Genomic DNA, 14,288 nt, shown 5'->3' with positions numbered 1-14,288 from the left:
AAAAAGCTTGTACATTTTAATTCAGCCTTAATATTTTCCTGTACCGAGGAGCTATTTTTCTCTTCAGGGCATACATAACCATGGAATCAACCAGTGATCACCAAGTGAAAAGGACAGCAGAAAGTCCTTGGCACAGTGATATCACAATATGCTAGAATTTTTAGAATATAAAGATGAGCCAAATTCCCAATCAGAGAAAAGAGAAGTGGAAGAGGGGAAAGAAGGAGGCCGCGATGGTCATGCTGCAGCATCTCCAAATTAAAAAAATAACAGAATGCCTTGCTCTTCTCTCCAAAATAACCTGTCATTGCAAAACAGTAGTCCCTCTACTTTCTGATCAGAGACAATAGCAGAGACATAAATAGCTTCATTAGGAATGAACAAGTGTGTTCTTGGAAGTTAATATACCTTGCTCCTTTTACACATGGATTATCACTAAGAACACAAGACATTCAAGGTAACAGGTGGATGAATCATTTGATCGTGGCATTTCTAATTAACCTTTACATTGCCTTGCTACCCTTCAGCAGTGTCTTGAGTATTCTGTGTGCATATAATTCTCTTTACACACACACGGTTTACCATAGCAGACAAGATCTTTCTACCAGTAAGTCCTGTACTCGGTCTCTGGCAGTGATCTATACCTTATGGTTCAAAGAAAGTGAAAAACCCTCCATTAATGCCTCTAGACCAACATTTTCAAGTTTGGGTGAAGCATCACATGAAGCATCAAAAGGCCAGATTGTGACACCCATAAGGTTTCACACCTTGTTAAGTCATTGCATGCTGCTCTGTGAGCAGTCCCATTGAGTGAATACAAATGGCTCTATCGAGCACGAAATAAATTGATTGCTATAAGGGAGCTGCAGGTGCTCAACGTCTCTGAAAAATCACACTGCTTTCTTTCTTTCTTACTTCTTCTTGTTTTGGTCTGGTGCATGAATATGAATTTATGTGCTTAACTTTAGCCACCCAAATATTAAACTTACTACAGTAATCAGCTGTGCAATACTAAACATCAGACTGAAGGTAAAATTCCTTTCTGACCTGGTCAGTCATCAACTTGCAGCCTGATGCATGAGATTTGAGTTCACGCAACCTACTCTACATAAAGGTAATAAAATTAGCCAAACCTGTTAACAATCCAGACACAAGGCTTGACTCATTATCCTGCAGTGTTTAATTCTACAGGTTGATTTCATGCTGCATGGAGCAGCATATCCTTTTATTTGTTCTATATTTATTCAACGTTAGTTTGACTAAGCAACTCCTTAGTCCTAGCACTATGGGATGACATTAAGTGACAGAAAGAGGCTCATCAATTTTCAATATACCTTTAATAATTTAAGAGTTTTAAACTCTTCTACTATTTTCCTCGTCTTTTCAGGAGAAATCACTATTTTTTTAAATTATTCAACATATGTAAATTCCATCATACCTCTAGCCTATGGGGTAGCAGGTTAGTCAGTTCAGGTCATATAATAATTTATTTATAATTTATATTGTTAAAATAAAGACATTCAGTCATTGGGATGAAAGTTCACCAATCAGAATGTTAAGCAATTTTACATTCTGCAGGAGCTGTCTGTGGACATAAATCATCTGTGAATGAGATATTCCTGTTAATTTTAGTATCTGCCCAGTTTTTAAACCAGTCACAGAATAGCCATTCAAAAATCAAGCATATATGACCAGTCAAATGTCCAACCTATAACCCCTATTCCTGTCATCTTTGCTACTCTCCAGTGAACCTTGCCAAAGACATGTTACCTACACTATAAATAAGCATAAGAATATATACACTTACTAGGAATGAGGTGAGAAATTGATTATTAAAACTATCACTTCTCTTCATGACCATCAAATAAAGCATAGTCAACTAGATTTGAAAAACCTGACCTCAGGAGCTCAGATATTACAATGATGAATATAGTGTAAGAACCTACACACAAGAGAATAGATTGAGGAGAATATAATTACATACCTATGTAGTTTCTCTACATTACAGCAGTAATTTTTATGTCCTGCTTGATAGATAACATCTTACATTACTGCATACAATTGAAGTTCACAATTTTTTCTTCTCCATTTCTGTTTTCTACAGAGTAACAAAGTGGCATTTTTATATTTTTAAAATATGGGGGGGAAATGTGCTGAAAAGTTATTTTATATACAGTAAAGCAGATGCAATCCTGCAAGCTCTCTCTCCCCTCCGCAAGGAATTCACAATACATTACACAATACTAAGAAAAACTGCTAAGTGTAGAACTCTAAAGCCCTTTTTAGGCTACCAACCTGTAAAAGTTATGTCACCTAAAACCTGTCACTGTTCAAGAGAACAGTGACTTATTGCAGAGCCTAGGTTGTTAATTATCTTATTTCATCTTAAAGACGCTACTTTAAAAACTGTCGCAACTGAATACAACATCAAGTCTTGCCTCTGGACAAGAATGCAAAAACAATTTTTAAAAAATCTACATATATTGACTATCACAGAGACAAGCTAATAAATAGATAGTGACAGAACCAGATATTAAACGGAATAATGACCACCGCAACAGCTGGAAATGTGCTTGTTAAGCAAATATCAAATAAATCTAAAGCTTTGAGCTCTCACCTTGCACAAACACACACTTCCTGAAGAGTCAGTAACAATGTAGGCACTTCCAGTGTGCTAGCCAGAGCAGCTGCTGCTGTTGTGAACTGCTTACAGCACAGCCAGCCCTGTCGCTTTTCACACTGTTTGTTCTCTGCAGTTTCTCCCATGACTCCATCACCCAGGAATGGCAACTACCTCTCTCCTTAGCATTGGTGGTGCACTGGCTGCTATTGAACTCAGGTAACAAAATGAGAGTCAAACAAGGTCAACGCAATGTGAGCTGAGACAAAGTACGGGAGACAAAGAGACCCTAAACAAGGGTTACTGAGCTGTGTAAATCACAGCTGAGACAATGGGAGGTCAGAAGAGCAGTGAATATGAGAATCACAACATGGAACAGAGCCAATCAGCTTACCCAAGAACCCTTTTTTAGGCAATAAACAAACACACAAAAAGAACCATCCTGGTGTTTGCCAGTACCAACGCCCCAAACACTCTGTTCTTATAATATCCTCCTCAGGCTGACTGTAGGTCAAAGGGGGGTTATTTTCTTTCACAAGTTAATATTATTAGCAGAAAAGGAATAGATCACAGCATGGCTTACAGACAGCAAAAAATTCCCCAAATAAATATATTACACTAACTTTAACAAGATTTCTCTACTACTATTTCCCCCCTTCCCTCTCCCACACTACTGCCCTTTGGTATTTTGCCTCAGTTTCTGTGAGGATCCCACAGAAGGATACCAAGTAGAGATTAAATGATTTAATAGCTGATGGTCAGAGCAGGAATTTATGGAATGACATCTCTAAGGACTTGACCAGATAGTACAGAACGTGCTAAAATTTTCATGCTCTGTCTCAAACTGACTAATTTCTTGTGCTAACTGTGGATTATAGCAAGATAATTTTTATTAAAATACCTGATCTTGGTTAGCTCTCCTTCCCAAACTGGAAATCTTTAGTATTACTTAAAGCTGTTTTCTCTGGTCTTCTTGCCTTTGTTGGTGACCCCTTTTAATCACAACATAGCAGCTCCCTGGGCTTCACAACAAGTAGTTTGGTGTAAGGGAACTAAAAATAGTGATGAATGTTTAGTGAAGCACTTGCCTTAGTGACCCTAATGCCAGTTACCATGTGTCCAGGGATTCTCGGAGTTCATTGTCAGTAAGCAACATAGACTAATATTAAATGTAGTTCAGACCATCATGGAGAAAAATAATGCTTTAACAAGCTCATAAAAGTTTTGAAAGAGAGACCAGTGAGTAAATCCTGACCTTGAAAACTAAAAAGGACACGGTGAATTTTGAGAATTTGCCCTGGGAAAAAGTTGCTTAAACTGTTATAATCAGGTAAAGCACTCAATAAAAAAATTGTGCTGTAGCACTCAATCGATCTTTTCCCTCTGTGTGTATTCAGAACAGAGTCACAAAGATTTTTTTATATTAGTCTGAACACCTGTTTCCCCTGTAGAGGCCACACTTCTATGGGAGTGTGAGCTGGATTCTGTTCTGCTAATGTATCAACAGGTTTGTTAATTGCTGGTTCAAACCTGCAGAGCCAGGCACAAGAGTTGTGAAAGAGAAGCACTAAAGCCACCTGTACAACTGCTCAGCATGGTAGTTTGTAGAGCTGAATGATAAGTGCAGAAAAATGTCGGCAGGAATTTTTTTGCCCAAGATGTTTCATTGAAATTGATTTTCTTTGAGAATTTTTGACCTCTATAAACTGGCTGAAAAACAGGAAAAATGTCAATGAAAATACCGAAATTAAAAAATTTTCCTCATAATTTTGAAAGTACTAGCTTGAGTACTTTGTAACTTGTGAATCAGTAAAGCGAACTGCTGCAGGTGAAGGGAGCAGGCACTGTAGGCCACAGGAGCCCAACACGAACAGTGATCATTGTATCTTGGAAAGAACCTCTGAAGACAATGGGTTTGCACAGGGAGAATTCTGAGCTTAATTTTTCCAGCAGACTATTTAGTATTTGTGGGGGTATACAAGCCAGAAAAAAATCCAGCTCGACTCTCAAGAGTAAATTTAGAGATGATGTTTAAGTTACCATATATTAGATTTCTTCACACATTCTCACTAGATTCCCCTGGACTTAATTTGGTGTAACATACAAGTCCAGGAGTGGGAAGATGTAAGTTAATGTGGGAAGTGGTTTGAGGGTATTTTTTAAATTTATTATCTTCTTATATCCTTCTTCTAGATGCTTTTTTGCAACACTGAGAAAGCTACACCAACTTAGCTTGTCTAAAAGTCAGCTAAGCTCAGTGAGCCAAACTGAGAAGTAGAAGGCTAGTCATTGGTAAGCGGATGTGAGTTTATAAAAATATGTATCAATGAGTCCAAGTTGTTACAACATTCATTGGAAGGAAGAGGAAGACGGTCATTTACATTACTCCAAATTAGGCTGCCTTTACACTCACTTAGACACACCTTTGAATCTGGAACACATGTCATTGTGGGGCGGATTTGCAGCATTGGTTAGGGAAAGCATCTCTTCACTTAAATTGAGCAAACATGATTTGGAGTTCTTGAGACAAAACAAATGTGGAACCCTTTGATGCCATTTTCAGAAGGTCACTTTTCAGACTAGATCCTGTGAGGTCCATCAGGTCTTGAAAACAGGCCTGCATAGCTGTCAGCCAGCAGAAACCTTCATGCTGCCTCCCAGTGGCAGGTGTCACCAGCTTGCACTCCACTTCCCATGACCTATGGGAAGTTCTACCTCAAGGGGTCTAACAGGTAGCAGCCTCATGGATCCTGACTGGCTCCCTGCATTCTGTCCACCAAGGTTCCAGAAGTATCCAGGCAACAGTAGGAATCTCCTGTAGTTTCCATGACCATTCCTGCTTCCTGGTCTTGAACTCCTGGCTTTAACCTTGGCTTGATTCTGACCTGGCCTCCTGGCCCAGACTTTGGTACCAACCCCAGCCTGGAACTTGACTACAAAGTCTTCTGCTACTCTGAGCCTCAGGTTTGATCCTACTCTGACTCTTAGTCCCAACTGCCCTCATCAGGATCCTGACAGATCTGCAGTTTAAAGAATTAAGTGAGATGAAACATTTTGTTTTAAAAAGGTTAAGACTGAGGAAGAGACTGATAAGCTAAGGTAGTGCCGGGAATCTAGGAAGAGAATGGAAAGAGTTTTTAAATCACTACCTTGCTTTGTTTATTTTCACACGATCACAGCAGTTTAGTAATGGAAAAGACCTAGGAAATAATGTAATCCATTCTGCTGCTAATGGAAGGTAGTTCCCTTCAATTTACTATCTAATGTGTTCTTTGTCCAGTCTATTTTCAGTTGTATGTATTTGTTTTGCAAAAGTAATATTTCATCATCTTCCTCCTTGGCAATGAACCCTACAAACCTCTCCTACTCCTTCCCACTACTCACAAAAACACACTGAAAAGCAGTGCCTCCAAATCTACATCCAAGGATGTGTCTAGAAGATAGTCTTCTCGTTTGCTATTCATCTCTCTTGCTATTATTTAGTGGAAGAAGGCACTAAGAGAATGCCAAGTTCTTTCCCCCAATTTATTAGGGGAGCGGTTGAGCCTACACTCAGCAGCACGCAGCCATCTGTTACTGCTGTCTTATGGGAGAAAACCGCTAGTTGATGATAATAAGGAAGTACTTTAAAAGACAATTCCAGAGCCACCTGCACCCAGAAAAACAAACATGAATTTTCCCCTTCCCTCACCTGCTGCCTCTATTCTATGGGCCCAATCCTGCTTTATTGAACTCAACAGGAATTTTGCCATTAATTTCTATAGGAGCTGAATCTGGCCCTAAGTCACACCCTTTTAAATATAGATTGAGTGAATATTCCAGGTTTTTTATTTTAGAAGACTCCCATCTTCCACTACCCTGCCAGAGAAGTAATAAGAAAGCTACAAGCCCTCGGCATCAGATGAGCCAGCTCCTTGCAGCTGCCTCTACAAGAATAAGTAATATAAGTAGCACGATGAATATTCAGCAGACAGCCACTGCCTGAGGAGTCAGATGATGGATCGAGCTTCATGGTAAAAGAGTGGAAATGCAACACAACGTTGGCCAAGATTGTTAAAAAATCACATTGAAATCATAACAATATTGTGGCTGCCTGCAGACAGTTGAACAGCATTAAAACAGAATTAGGGAACCTTCAGTGAAAACAGCGATGCTCAACCTATTTCCCTCCCCCTCTAAGAAAATCTGTTCTGAAGCTCTATCTGAACCTCTCAGAATATTATCATCACATTTAATCAAGGAGGAGTATATAGTTATCTGCTCAGCTGCCAATATTGAAGTAAGTAGCACATGGTCAAGTCAAACACCCAGTCCCTGGACCCAATCTTGTTCCCACTGAAGCAAATGGCAGTTTTGCGACTAACCGCAGCAATGCAAAGTCTCATCCAGAGATTACAGCTTAATTTCTTCCTATCAGTGATGCCAATTGGGGTGGATGTGGGGGAAGTGAATGCACTTGCTCGAAGTTCCACAGGCTGCCAAGTTCCATAGGCATGTTGGAGCTACCAATCTGACACTGTTTTATATCATGTGAACTCAATACAAAGCAAGACAGATCCTATGAACTTCTCCTTTACTTCCTCTTTTATAAATGGATAGTGTGTTTATATCCAAAATATGTAAGGGTAGGTTGTGTCTGTTTGAAACTTGGCCTCTGGGTGCTGTGTGCTCTGGTGTAGGATTCATCATTAGAAGTCACTGGTAGGGTAGTGCACAGCCTAAGTAAGACACCTCAGTGCTGGGGAAAACTAAATGAGTAAGGAGAGAAAAGCCCTCCTGCTGAGTGGCGTTGGAGATGGACTGGTCATGTGCTTCGGATGGAACCTGATTGCATCACCAGAGTAACAATAAGATGGACACCTGAAAGCAAGCGAAAATGAGGCTGCCCGAAAAAGAACATGGCAAAAAGCTGTGGAAGCCGAGCTGAAAAACCTGGGGCACAGCTGGGGAACTGTTGAAAGACTTGCCAGAAAGATAAGAGTGGAGGAGCTTCATCACTACCCTAAAGGCCAGAGGCGTAATAGGAACATGATGATGATGAATGACATAGGTACCTTAGTATTTCCTATGTTTCTTGAGTATTTTCTCCTGGAAGAATAAGGAAATGAAGGGGATATTGCAAATACTGAAGTAGACTGATTTATGAGTCAAAACTGGCAAAAACTTGAGTAATCCCACTGTACTGAAGTACAAAAAATGATGTAAAAAAAAATCTATACTCTGAATGCTGAGTCAGATGACCCTAAAGAAACCAATGAGTGGCACCAGCACCTGTAAACTATTCAACATCTATTTAGACATCATGAGCTTGATTCTGCACTGGCTCATATCCTGTGTGAAGTGTAATATGCTCACATCAGCTCTTTGGGACAAGGGCTGTTTTTTGTTATGTTTGCACAGCTCTTTGTGCAATGAAGTTCCGGTCCAGGATTAGGGCTTCTCACTGCTACCACCATACAAGTTAATAATAATAATGATCTCATCAGTATGTATGAGTGGACAGATCAGCTTTGGTTATGTTTTATCAAAATACGCACATAGCTATACAAGGTGCAACGTATTGAAGAATCAGACCTCATGATTACTGCTGTTCAGTAAAAATACCTCCTTTTTTTTAAGTTTATCGTTTTATAGCTCTTCCATTCTCCCTTATACATTTGCTATTTTTACATACATGCCATATTCAGAGGGATCATCTGGAAACAGTGTTTGTTTCATCTGTCCCAGTGTTGACCAAAATACTGTTGGTACATTCCTGAAGTCCTTGGCTGTACATCATAACCATGGCTGCTTCAGAAGGGAACAGCTGTGTGAGAGGACAAGGAAAAGGGGAAGGAGGTAACAGGGAGAGTATGTGCTGCAAATTTTGCTGTCAGTCAGGCTTGTGGATCTCTAGGCTGCTGGTACAGCGACACCTCCTTGGCCCACAGTAACCAGATGTTTGAAACCTTAATGATAAAAAGACCTTTGTCAATAGGACAGACCAGACAGGAAACGAATCACACAATTTGGTTATGTAAAAGTGAGGTGTCAGGCCTTCAGAGAATTTTTTGGGCCCAATAATCCTCTCATTTATACTACTATAAATCAGGAGTAATTCCATTAAAAGTCGATAGAGTTACACAGCTATAAAACTGGTGTAAGAAAGAGGAAAATCAGATCATTTGTGTTCAAAGGCTGGATGGAGTTTTGCAGGCTTAGGAAGCCACATACATCAAGATTTTGGTCACTATTCACTCTGTGCCACCAAAAAAACTGGAGGACTGTTTGTAAAGTCAGGATCAAATGTTTATACCAAATAGTAGCTGTTTTTTAATCACTTGGGCTTATATGTGGCCATCAGCTGAAAAACACCTTTCAGGAAGCATTCTGCAGAAGACGTGTGGGTCAGAGGACCTGGGGATTCTCCTATACCCTGGTAGGTGACTGACACTCCGGCTATGCCCTGATTGCCTTGTTTTTAGTATTACTTCAAGGAGAATGACTTTGCTTTTTGTGTGTCTCATGCGAGACTCAATATGGGGGCTCTCAAATTACTGAGTTTTAACATTCTGGCTGCATCTGTGTATTAAAGATTCATTACAAACCCATTTTCATATGTTCATCATTCCCTGACGATTCACTTTTGGGTCTGAAACTTCCATTCAGAGGTGAATTTTTTAGGCATATCTGAGCAAAATTCTTACGTTTTATTCATATTCATTATTCATATTATTGAGTTTGGGGCATTAGGTAAAAACAAAACAGTGTTTTTCTATTATCCACAATTTTTTAGTCATGCTTGTTCCAAAGCAACTGACATTTGCAATGGTCAAGTTTGCAGTGTAAATGATTTTTTAATGGGGAGTACTTTGTCTAGCGATAGTGAAATAAAAAAGAAAAAATGTTGTGACTGGTGAAAAGTAACTTCTGAGCATGTCCAGGAGCTTTGGTTAAGGGCCCTCTTGCAGAAACTAATGAAGCTCACCCTCTGTAGGACCTAAGATGGCAGATATGAGATACTTTGACCACCTGTCAGGCCTAGGGCCTGCTGCTGGCAATATTTGCCTGATGGACATTAAGATGAGACTGAAGGCAATTGAGTGCATTGTTTAAAAAATATTGTATAATTTAGGGTCACTACAATTTTTGTTCCATTATGAACATTTAAAATACCATAACATCACTAGGCCCGATTCTCCTTTCATGTCCAAAACAGGAGTAATTTATACTTTATACTCGTGTGAGAAAAGAAGCCAGATCTCAAGGGCCATACAGAAACATAAATTTGGTCAGGGTTTGGTTTTGGAAAGAGAACTGATTCCAGTTTCCCAGCAGAGATGGATCTGGACCAAGACCCCATCTTGAACATCCCCAAACTTTCAGGTCTGGAATGGTTCAGGTCTGGAATGGTTCAGGTCTGGAATCAAACTTTGTCTTTTGGATCCTTCTCTAGTTTCCATGAGAGTAGAATAAACTTTACAAAGGAAACAGCTGTCTGAATAATTCTCAGAAAGCAATTAAAATGTACAATGTGACTACAAATGTTATGTGATACTCCTGTAGGAAAGTAAACCATTATTTTGAGTCCTTTCTCATGTAATAACTGTGCAACATGCACTCAATTATAAGAATATAAAAAAATCTAGTTGGTGGAATAAAGCTGACCAAGCCTTTAACTGTAAACTAAAGGTAAAGTACTTGAAAAGACAAAAAGGCAGAAGGTCAGATTCCAATTACAGTTACTGCAGATAAGGTACATCTCTGTGCATATTTAATGTAAGGATAATGGATTCATGACTTCCTTTTCTTGTGTTGACGCCAATTCCCTGTTTACTGTAGTCCAGTTCCACTCAGTACTTTTTAAATGAGCACTTTCTGTGGGGGCAGTGGTAGTTTTTTTGTGGCACACTGAGCCGCCTGGATAATTCTCAATGGGACACAACAACATCGTTTCATGAATGCTAAGTTCAGTTCTACTGTGTGAAGGGCTCTCAGCTGCACAACGTTTTAATTTGTGTGATAACACTTTTGGCTGCCACTGTGCCTGTACCTCTGACCCAAAACCAAACAAAACCAAACCCGTCAAGAGCTGTGAGAGCATCAGGAATCATCAAGGTGCTACCCTTCAAACAGTTTATTCCTGGGGGGAAATGGGGAGAAAATTAAAAAGTATAACAGATCGGACTGGACACACATACCCCTCCTCTGCCAGTACATAATCTGTTAGGAAAACATCTTTTCTGTCTCTCCTGTATATCTGTGTGTTGCAGGTGGAAATACATAGATTTAAATAGCCAAATTTATATGTAAATAGCATTTAAAACAGTAATTTCTTCTCTTTTGAGGATGGAAAATTACAGTGTCTCTGTGATGCATTTATCTTCCTGACATAAAAAGGTACCAGCTGGTATTGTGTTTAGTTTTACAAGAAAACAAGTAAATACCAATCTATTAATTACAATAGAGAATTTAGTTCCCATGTGTGCAGATTTCTTACTAGTTCAAGACTTAATAAGCAGCAGCACAAGCTTTGAGCTGGGGCAGAGAGTCTAAGAGACCACCCATGCTGCTACATATAACAGTTTCCTAAATATAGCCGTGCACCTTTCTTATATGTATCATGAGGATCCTGTCTGAAATAGCAAAGAACGGACTTCATTTTTTAGGTGCTTAGAGGCAAATATAAAGACACTTCCATGCTGGCAAAGGGTGGTATGGTTGCTTCTACCTGAGTTTCTATTGATAACAGCACTGCCCTGGTTCCAAATTCAAACAAGGAGAACAAAAAAGTGAAAACTGGGCTGCCAAAGAAGAGAATTGGTATAAGAATGCTTTAAAAACCAGATCTGACCTGGATCAATGCAAGGGTGAGCCAGAGAGACTTAATCTTTGCTTCATTAAAGGGGTAAAAAACCCTGTAAATTCTCCATGTCTGTACAGCACAGAAGCACCCTACACTGGACAAATGGACCCATGTCCTCATAAATTATCCAAAACTTTTCTTAAGATCAGGCAGCTGCCAAATAAGTTCAGTGTGGTGCTGTCCTTCTGTCTGTATACATGCCAACAAGAACGACCTCACTCATGGATACAGTATGTACCCTGTGGTCCTCATTCCATTCCTTCTTCTGCACCCTTTGATGGATTACTGCAGGAGGTTGACCCACTCTCTCCCGGGATGACCTCATGCCCTTCCCTGCTGTGGAAGAAACGTCCAACCACAGCAAATAAGTGTTTTAGTCAGATGTGCATTAGGGCCAAATCACAGTCCCTGTTCGAAGTATGATGATGATGATTCATGTTTACTACAGTAGTGCCCACAGATTAACCAAGAAGCAGGCCCCATTGTGCTAGGCAACGTACAAAGTGCCTCTGTCCCGATGGGCTTACAGTCTAAATAGACAATACAGACCACAGGATGGGGAAAGAGGGTGTAAAACACATAAGCAGACTGAACTACAATGGGAGCAAATATCATGTTAGTTCCACATTTTTTTTTCCTGCTGCAGTGCAAAGCCTATGTAAACTTGCTTTGCATTAGTGCAAAGGAGGAAGGAATCCTCCCGCTACCAGTTGTGGAGAACAAGACCAAAGAAGTTCCATAGACAGTAGCATTTATGAGCTCCCACTGCGCACATAGTTCTGGCCAGTGGGCCTACCTAACCACCCATCCCAAATATTCAGCCTCCTTGGCCCCCCCAGACGTGAAGTGTGGAGAAAACCACTGAGTGGTGCCTCTCTGTGCACTGTTAGAGTGAAGTCCCCTACACAGCTTCTCTGCAAAGAAAAACTGCACCAGTTCCCTTGCCTTTGAGTCCTTCTACAAGCCACAATATTTAGTTCTTCACAATTCTTGTAACAGCTGGGAGACACGTTTGTGCTCCCTCCACCTTCAAAAAAAAAAAAAAAAAAAAAAAAAAAAGGAGGGGGAACAACCTACAATCCCCAGTATTGCTAACCCTAATCATGAGTCAGGAACCAATGTTGGCAACACTGAAAGAGATACACATTTTTGCCTACTCAATGTGTGCCTTTTATGGTCAACAGCACAGTGATCTACACTGCTTCCATTCAATCTCAGCTGTGGCCAAATGTTATGTTAAATGTTGGTTTAAATGTCCAATTCAAAAAAGTGTGGTGAATCTGGAGACTGAGGTATTGCCTAACACATGTACTACCAGAGAAAATGGTTCCCCCGAACTCAGATTTAAGTCTCTCAAGTACCGCCATATGGGCAATCTTAAACAGTGGCCGCCCAGGCCAGTCTTGACCTGTAGCACACCCTGATTTCAACATTAAATATTCCTCGGCTTTTGCCTGCCACGTTCCTCTACAATTGGCTGGAGATTTTGTTTTCTCTCTTGATAATGAAAGATTTAACATTTCCTATCACAGAACCATAGATGACAACTTTCTCCTCAGTTTCCCAGCATCTTCCTAGACTCAATCATTCTGCTCAGCAGCAGTGTGGATGATTGTCCTGTCGCCTGCAATGGCCTTTGTTGGCAGGGAAGATGACAGGATTTGAAGTTGGTTTACTCTATGTCCTTTCAGTTTCATAAGCAGTGTTATTTTAAAAAGATGAATTAGGCAGAACTGAAGGCTCAGGGAACTGGTCATAAGATTTGAAGCCTCTCTTCCTGGTCACCATTTCAAATACAATCCTGGTCAGTAGTGACTAAAAACTGCCACAATCTGACATCTGTTTGGTGGCTTAAATAAGTGAGCTGGTGTTCTTGGTCTAGTTCCTAGTGGAAGCATCCATGTCATCCTACAAGTAGGGCTGTCAAGCGATTAAAAAAATTAATTGCGCGATTAATTGCACTGTCACACAATAATAGAATACCGTTTATTTAAATATTTTTTGATGTTTTCTACATTTTCCAATATATTGATTTCTATTACAACACAGAATACAAAGAGTACATTGCTCACTTCATATTTATTTTTGATTATAAGTATTTGCACTGTAAAAAAAAAGAAATAGTACTTTGCAATTCACCTAATACAAGTACTGTAGTGCAATCTCTTTATCATGAAAGTTGAACTTACAAATGTAGAATTATGTACAAAAAAAACCTGCAATCAAATATAAAACAATGTAAAATTTTAGAGCCTGAAAGTCCACTCAGTCCTACTTTTTGTTCAGCCAATTGCTCAGACAAACAAGTTTGGTTACATTTGCTGGAGATAATGCTGCCCGCTTCTGGTTTATGTCACCTGAAAGTGAGAACAGGCATTATGGCACTGGTGTAGCCGGGCATCACAAGATATTTATGTGCCAGTTGCGCTAAAGATTCATATGTCCCTTCATGCTTCAACCACAACTCCAGGGGACTTGTGTCCATGCTGATGACGGGTTCTGCTTGATAACTATCCAAAGCAGTGAGGACTGACACATGTTAATTTTCATTATCTGAGTCAGATGCCACCAGCAGAAGGTTGATTTTCTTTTTTGGTGGTTCAGGTTCTGTAGTTTCCGCATTGGAGTCTTGGTCTTTAAAGCCTTCTGAAAGCATGCTCCACACCTTGTCCCTCAGATTTTGGAAGGCACTTCAGATTCTTAAACCTTGGGTCGAGTGCTGTAACTGTCTTTAGAAATCTCACATTGGTACCTTCCTTGCGTTTTGTCAAATCTCCAGTGAAAGTGTTCTTAAAATGAACAACATGTGCTGGGTCATCCTCC

At 39.9% G+C, this 14,288-nt stretch overlaps 1 protein-coding gene across 7 annotated transcripts in view; it reads right to left on the bottom strand.

Moving 5' to 3' along the window:
• The window catches only part of ARHGAP24 (Rho GTPase activating protein 24), a 352,414-nt gene that overhangs the window by 118,415 nt on the left and 219,711 nt on the right, over positions 1 to 14,288 (bottom strand). The window contains exon 1 of one of the 7 annotated variants that reach the window (XM_084625628.1): positions 2,618 to 2,756. The exons of the other annotated variants lie outside the window; for them this stretch is intronic. The gene's annotated coding sequence lies outside the window, so the exon portion shown is untranslated. Of the gene's footprint in view, positions 1 to 2,617; positions 2,757 to 14,288 lie in introns of those variants that run through there. 7 annotated transcript variants of the gene reach the window in all.

Source organism: Lepidochelys olivacea (genome assembly GCF_965140295.1).
Source record: "Lepidochelys olivacea isolate rLepOli2 genome assembly, chromosome: 4".
Classification (NCBI taxonomy): domain Eukaryota; kingdom Metazoa; phylum Chordata; order Testudines; family Cheloniidae; genus Lepidochelys; species Lepidochelys olivacea.
The sequence above is the reverse complement of the archived record's forward strand: the minus strand, read 5'-3'. Positions and strand labels throughout refer to the sequence as shown.